Raw genomic sequence first — 7,639 nt, 5'->3', positions numbered from 1 at the left:
CTAAATAATGTCCAAATGATCTTTTGATCCTTGAAATTTTTGAAAGTTATAAAACCATCATTAAACTTATTGAATTATCATAAAATAGTCACTACAAGTTACTGAGTAATAAGATTTGATAAGTTTAAGGATCATTTGTAATAGTTCTACAAATTTAATTGATTATGTTATAATCTTTAAAATTTCAATGACTAGAAAGGTTATCTCAATATAACTTAGTGACTATTTTTGTACTTTACCCAAATATATATAAATAAAGGGTGATGAGAGAATCTGTGCTTTAAAGTAAGGGTCTCTAAGGTTTTCCAAGGGCATGGTGTTAAAAAAAGACAATGATACAGATGCCGATGTTTGACAATTCCTACATTGGCCCCCCACCTAAGGCAACCAAACAAATATAAGGTACCTTAATGTATGGATGCCCACTCTCCACGGTAGGACACTGCCCTCCTCTTTTAAGGGATGTTTGGCCTACTCCTTTACTGAATCCGATCCGACCGACCAACCAATCAAGTCCCAAACCTTTACAAATTACAATCGTTCTTAAAAGTATTTTTCTTTTATAAAATTTTATTGTTGATTAAAATCTAGGGTAAAGTATATAAATGATCCCCAACTATAGACTATTTCTTTATTAAGTCTCTCGACTGTTAAAAATTATAAAATGGTCATCCGACTATTCATTATGTTTCAAATTCGTCCTTTTCAATTAAAAGATTGATGTTATTTTGAGTTGAACGTTAGCCTACTGATTATGATATGATAAAATATGATCTTATAATCTCAAACGACTATCATATCTCAGTTATCATGCTAACGTGTAGCTTAGACAAACACTAATTTTTATAGGAAAATAACGAGTTTGGAACATGATGAATAGTCGGGTGGCAATTTTGAAACTTTTAATAGCCTAGGGACTCGATAAAGAAACACTCTACAGTCGAATGACCATTTTGTAACTTTTAATAGCCGAACGACTATAAAATCATCATGTTGACTCTATAGTCATCATGCTGACGTCTAACTTAGGTAATCGCTAATTATTCGTACCCTGATATATTACATAATATAATAGTAATATCATGTCTATTTTCATTATTATTATTTACGATAATAAATGTTATCATTTTATTTTATAACCATATTTTAAGAACGTAATACATAATAGACTTTAGGACACGTGAACTAAAGTAGGGATAAAAATCGTGAGGATGTTTTTAAAAGTGAAACTAAATTGTGTGTCACGTGACATGAATAAGAGAAAGAAATCTTATGCAATCATAAGCATCTTTTAACCGATTGGAATATGATACGGTAAATACAGCAGCTACCAAAGCACATGGAACATCAACTTCAGTTGCAAGTAGTGTTGTGTGGGTCCAAAGCTTCGACAGTTGCCTCGTATCCGTATAGTACGAATATTAAATACAAGGTAAAAAGACATCGAGGTATTTATACTTTTAAAAATAAATAAATGTGACCCTTAAATAATTTTCTTTTTCAATTTGGCCTTCCGGTTTAAAAAATAAATCTAATGTGGTATTTTGACCGACTTTTTTTTGTTGTTGATTGTTACGGTACTGATGTGACAATTCATGGTTATGACGTGAGAAGTCCAGGATAGTAGATTAACGTGGCGGATGACATGGCAGATTGACTGCTAACGTCAGCACCGCGAACTGGCATGCCAGTACTATAACGGTCAACGACGAAAAACGTTGGTCGAAGGGCCGCACTGAGTTTGTAATCTGAGTTAAAGGGTCACATTGAGAGAGAGAAATAATACGATGAGCACATTGATTTTTTTTTAAAAAAGTACACAGACTTCTTATGTCTTTTTACCTAAATATAATTATTTATTTGATAATAGAATGTTGAATTTCATAATATTTTTTCATATTTTAAAAATTGAAGATTAAAACCAATTTCAACCGTTTTTCATATTAGAATGCTGAATTTTCAAATAGTTTTTGGATTTCATGTGGTCACTTATCCAATGAGGAAGATGCTGCTACAATATAATTAAGCATTATTTTTTAAACGTGACTCGATAGTTAAAAGAATCGTTATTGTTTCTAAAGGTCATGAATACGAGCATCAACAGCTGCAATGTGATAGTTTTATTGAGTCATTTGACTATTAAAAGTTACAAAATGGATATCCGACTATTCATTATGTTACAAACTTGTTTTGTTCCATAAAAGGTTAACGACACTTCGAGTTATACGTTAACCTGCTGACTGAGATATAATAAAATCTGATCTCATAATCTCAAACGATCATCATATCTCAGTTAATATGTTAACGTCCATCTTAGACAGACGTTCATTTTTTTAACAGAAAATGATGAGTTTAGAACATAACGATTAGTCAAGTGATCATTTTATAGCTTTTCATAGTCAAGTGATTCAACAAAGTAATTTCTTATAATAGAGGGGTCATTTTATAAATTTTAATAGTCAGAATACTCAATAAAACATTGTCCGGAGATATTTGTGTACTTTCTCTTCCGAAATAAAAAGAAAAACCAATTTTATAAGGACACGTCCCAATGAAAAAACACGTTTTAGTACCAAATATGTGATGAGTTCATTGTAGTAATTTTAAACCCCCCCCCCGTCTCGTCCAAAGGTTCGTATTTCCCTTTCTTAAATGGTATATGACGATGGTCCAACAATTTGTGCCCCTATGAAAGCGATGCTAAACATTAAATTGAGGAACCCTATTTGATCGAACGTGCTTGGTTGGGACCATTCAATTCAATTATCTTCGGTGGTCGGAAAATTAAATCCATACGTTATTTTTTATTGATGTCGGTATGATAATTTAATATATTTAAATAATCTTGAAACACAATTTTGAACTCTAAATCTTAAATCTCGCGACCTAAACTTCTAATTAAGAGAGATAGATGACCCTAAAACTTCTCTACCTATAGAATGTATTTTTATAATGTTGAAAGAACATTTTAAGTAGCCACTAAGTATGGCTCCCAAGCAAGTAACCCTTTGTGCTTGCAACGTCTTTCTTTGCAACTGCTTGGCCTTGCCAACTTCCCCATTCCAATTTTACCCCCAATATTCCCACTCCTTACATTCATACCCTCGTCTCCCCAATGACACTTTCTTCTTCAACTTCATATTCTACAACGCCGTTTTCTTCTTCTTCTTCGGATACCTCTCCCCGTTCTCGTTCTTCATCTTCATCGTCGGAATTCAGGATGGTAGGGATAGTAGTATCTTCCTCTTCACCGTCTTGGTCGTCGGAAATTGGGGTATTAAGGGTACTGTCTTTAAAAAGGCAGAGCCTAAGCCTTCCCTCGCTTCGTTCTGCATGCATGTACGTATGACAAGTAGGGGCACTAACGGCTTGAACAACGAGGCGGCCGCCTTCACGGTGAGACGTGACTTGAACACCGTTTGAACCGCTAATGGACGTCAATGGAGGCGGAAAGGTGCTGCTTCGACTCATTCTTCTAGTATTCGATGGAATGTAACTCACGGTTGAGCCGCTAATGGACGTCAAAGGAGGTGGAAAGCTGCTTATACGACTCATTCTTCTTGTACTCATCGGATAGCAACACACGGTTGAACCGCTAACCACCGAATTTTCCCTCGGTCTCGATGTGTCGCAACCGTCGGTCCCCGGAAAAAGAAAGGGAATGCTGCAGCTACGGCCGCTGATTTCGCTTCCCGTCTCACTGCCTAAGCTTTCTGTGCACATATCAAGGCTTTTTTCACTTAGGGTAAAAGCTGTGTTCTTAACAAGAGGGTGCACGTAAACTTCGTCATGGTCGATTGAACTCTTTGAGCAGGCCAAGGATTGAAGAAAACTCCAGCCACCTATCGGTTTACACTCGTTGTCGCCGATATCAGTAATGCCGGCACGTTTTTCTTCATTGTAGGACGTAGTTTCGGGCTCCGTCGGGTTAAGGTTAATCGGTGATGGAGCCAAACTGAGCCTAAAAAAATGTGATTCAACGATCCTTGGCTCTAGGCACAGTTGCAAACCTTGACAGACACCTGAGAACATCTTTCTCTGCACAATAAAATGTAGTGGGAAAACAGAGCAAAAAACAGGGGAGCTTAAAATCAGTAAAAGACGACCCTTTTTTTCTCCTTTTTGTTTTGGAATTTCCTGAGATAATGAGAGAGAAACCTCAGAATCAACAAAAGAAAACAAAATGTTTGGTTTTGTAAGAGAGAGAAACTGTAAGGAAAAAAAAGACTGAAAGGTGAAGGGAAGTGAAAGTGTTGAAGGATGATTTATAGGAAGTGATGAATAATAGAGGAGAGGACATAAACCTTTTGAAGCCCACACTACGTTCTTTTTATGCTACCACACGTTTGATACCATAGAGAAGAAATGACATAAATTCGGCCCAATCGGTCATATCGGTAAAAAAAATTGGTCCATTGGGTCATCCCAAAACTAATTTGGAGTGTACGATATTTGTTATAATGATTTAAAACTCATCACGTCGACCGCAACATAATGATTCTACGTTTATTGTCATAATTAAAAATATTTAAAACCGATATTATTTTAAAATCACTTTAGCTTAATAAAAAACATTAACCTTATTTATAAAGCCATATTTAAATTGGATGGTAGCAAAAGGACCAATGATCTTCCTAGTAAGTGTGATATGATTAAAGTGAGTTTATTGCGTAAAAGAACCGGCCTAGATTTTAATGTCTTCTAAGGCAAGAGGTCTCTCAAATTCTCTTCTTTCAACAATCATTCATGAGAAGGCTTATAAATTATACCTTAAATCTCACTTAATTATACAAATGTCATTATTTTTTTTTATAAATCTGGGGTAAATATGAGGTAGTATCTATTCAAATACTTCCGATCATTTGATAATAAACGCTCACACCCCTGATATTTCACGATGCTCGAAACCAAAACCTCAAGAGATAATAACAAATTCCTTAATCATTGAAGTTGTATATGTTCTGTTCTATTTTACAATTTATGCACTAGATTTATTCTTCTTTTAATCATCTAAAGTGATTACAATGTAGTTAGGGATATCAACGGGTCGGGTTTTTTGTCAACCCGACCAAAAAATATGTATCCTTCACTCAAATTTGACCCTACCTGAAAATTTTATATCATTCATCTAACCCGAAAAATATATATCATCCACTAGATTTTTTAGAGTATAAATCTGACCCGACCCGATATAAAATAAAGACTTAATTAAAAATAATAAAATTTTTAAGCAAATTACATTATTATACTAGGTCAGGTTAGGTCGGAGTTTTTCACTCTTCATCTGAACCCGAACCGAACCAGAATTTTTTTAAAAAAAATCCGACCCTATCGGGTCAGGTCAGATTGGAACTCGTGGATTCAGGTTAAATTACCATCTCTAAATGTAATATACATTTAAAATCTTTCTTAGTCATTAATAACACATACACAATATAAACATAACCGTTCGAACATAAAATCTAGAGATAAACATATTTCCTTTCACAGGTTGATTTTAATATAGAATTCTAGTCTTCTTCCGTATTAGCTTAGGCTGATTTTTATATAAGCTATGGATCGTAGGTTGACAAAGAATATGTGCCCGATCGCACATACTCTTTGCCCTAACCATAGAATTTTGCTTTCAAAATTGTTGTTTGAAAACACGTGTTCGTTTTGTATAGGTTGGGCAACCAAAAGGAATAAGAGGAGACCTTTAAAACCAAGGATATAGGGCTCTTTGCATGGTCATCTCATGCCCCTATAGCCATTGGCCGAAGGTCATCCCATAATGAATTGAAGTCATGTCTGTGTATTTGTCTCTCCTTTTTTTCACTTTAAATTATGATTAAACCTAAGAAAGATGATAGAATCAAATTCTTGGGTAATGGATAGTACATTGCTTCCATTCTTTTATAAACTATCTTTTTATAAACATAGGTGAGATTATCTAACACCTTTAACCCGTATACATCTCGATATACGAATTAAAGATATCACATCAACTTAAAACCATTTACTGAATTGAAATTGTCTAAAAATTTGTTTCCTTTGAAAACGCTCTTATTCTAACTTTAAAAATCTCTTTTAAAGTATATCTCAATTTATAATTTATTTCTTTGTTACATGAAAATAAAATCATTTGTTAATCAATAATTTTACTAAACCATGTCTTTTCATAAAATCTTTTAAAAACATAATAACATAATATATTCTTTTCATGCATAGATATTGATAAAACTAAACTAAGTAAAATAAACTAAAATAGTTCTAGTTTACTATTACAAATTATTTAAAATAAATACGATAAATAGAAACTACTGACTTAATTATACATGCCACTACTAGTCAAAAGAAAATTCAATGATGTCTTACTGATACTGATATTATAGATGATCTGCACATGATGCTTGGAAGACTCCTCATAAAACATATGTATCTCAATCAGACCCTACGCATGAAAATCATCACGCGCTAAGTATAACTTAGCGAGGCAGTAATAATCTAAGGTGAGAGAAATCTGAAAATATCATAAACTGATATGATTAAAATAATTCGAAATAAAACATTAAACTGACAAACCAACTTTTCCAAGTCGATTTATTCACTGAGACCTGAAATTTCTTTTTAAATCATGAACTCATGAAAATTCTAATAAATCATATATGATAAAATAAGCATATCATGCTTTCTGTCAACTGGAATTCATTCATAACTTGCATATTCATTTTCATAGCACAATGCATATTTATAAGAACATAAGATACGTGAGTAAGGTGCGCACTATGCATACTGCGCAAATCGTAATGATACTGAGATATGATGCACTTCAGTGCCTCATAATCTGAATAAGCACCTATGGTGTGGACATTGATACACGAATACCAAACTGATATGATAACATTGATACACGAATGTACTAAAGTGATATGATAACATTGATACACGAATGTATCAAAGCTGATAATACTCAACTAATGGCATGCCAAGTGTACCAGTAATTCTCATTATACATACAATGGGCTCATGTACCATATTTAAATCCATAATCAAAATGTCATGCTTGGGCAGTTCATACCCTAAATCATTCATAAAACTGATATAGAATATTATGAAAATATTCTTTATAAACTTTATAAATCATGCTGTAAATTGGAATGAGGTTGACTCATCGCAAGTCATTCTCGATCAAAATAATTAAATAAATAATTGCACTCACCTTTGCCTCACTACAGAACTTGTATATAATAATCCTAGTCACGAGCTTTGTCCTTTACTTTTGAATCGTTCGGATTGCTAGATTTAACGTAGTCTGACAATACCAAATTATAACACAAAAATTGTTCGAACTACATATTAGTACTGTACTAATATAAGCTCATTTTAACATTTGAAAATCGATATCATCCAAACTCATAACTCCATTATAACTTCAAACTTATCGAAACATTTACTCAATTCCATAAATAATTATTCCCAACATGATTCTTCAACTTTTACCAATTATAAAATCAAACCACATATTTTAAATTCTTTCTAGAATTCAACTCAACTTTTCCTTTAATTCATAATGGTCCTTCACCATTATGATAATTGTACATTAACTACTAAAATTCCATCACTTGAATAAAATACCCAAATCAATTCTTCAATATTC

The 7,639-nt window shown here is 33.3% G+C and overlaps 1 pseudogene; it reads right to left on the bottom strand.

Moving 5' to 3' along the window:
• Nucleotides 1-2,886: 2,886 nt before the first annotated feature.
• On the bottom strand, nucleotides 2,887-4,219 carry LOC120130502 (annotated as a pseudogene).
• Between the last annotated feature and the right edge of the window lie 3,420 nt (nucleotides 4,220-7,639).

Source organism: Hibiscus syriacus, unplaced genomic scaffold (assembly GCF_006381635.1).
Source record: "Hibiscus syriacus cultivar Baekdansim isolate YM2019G1 unplaced genomic scaffold, ASM638163v2 tig00110548_pilon, whole genome shotgun sequence".
Classification (NCBI taxonomy): Eukaryota; Viridiplantae; Streptophyta; class Magnoliopsida; order Malvales; family Malvaceae; genus Hibiscus; species Hibiscus syriacus.
This window is presented reverse-complemented; position numbering and strand designations above follow the sequence as displayed.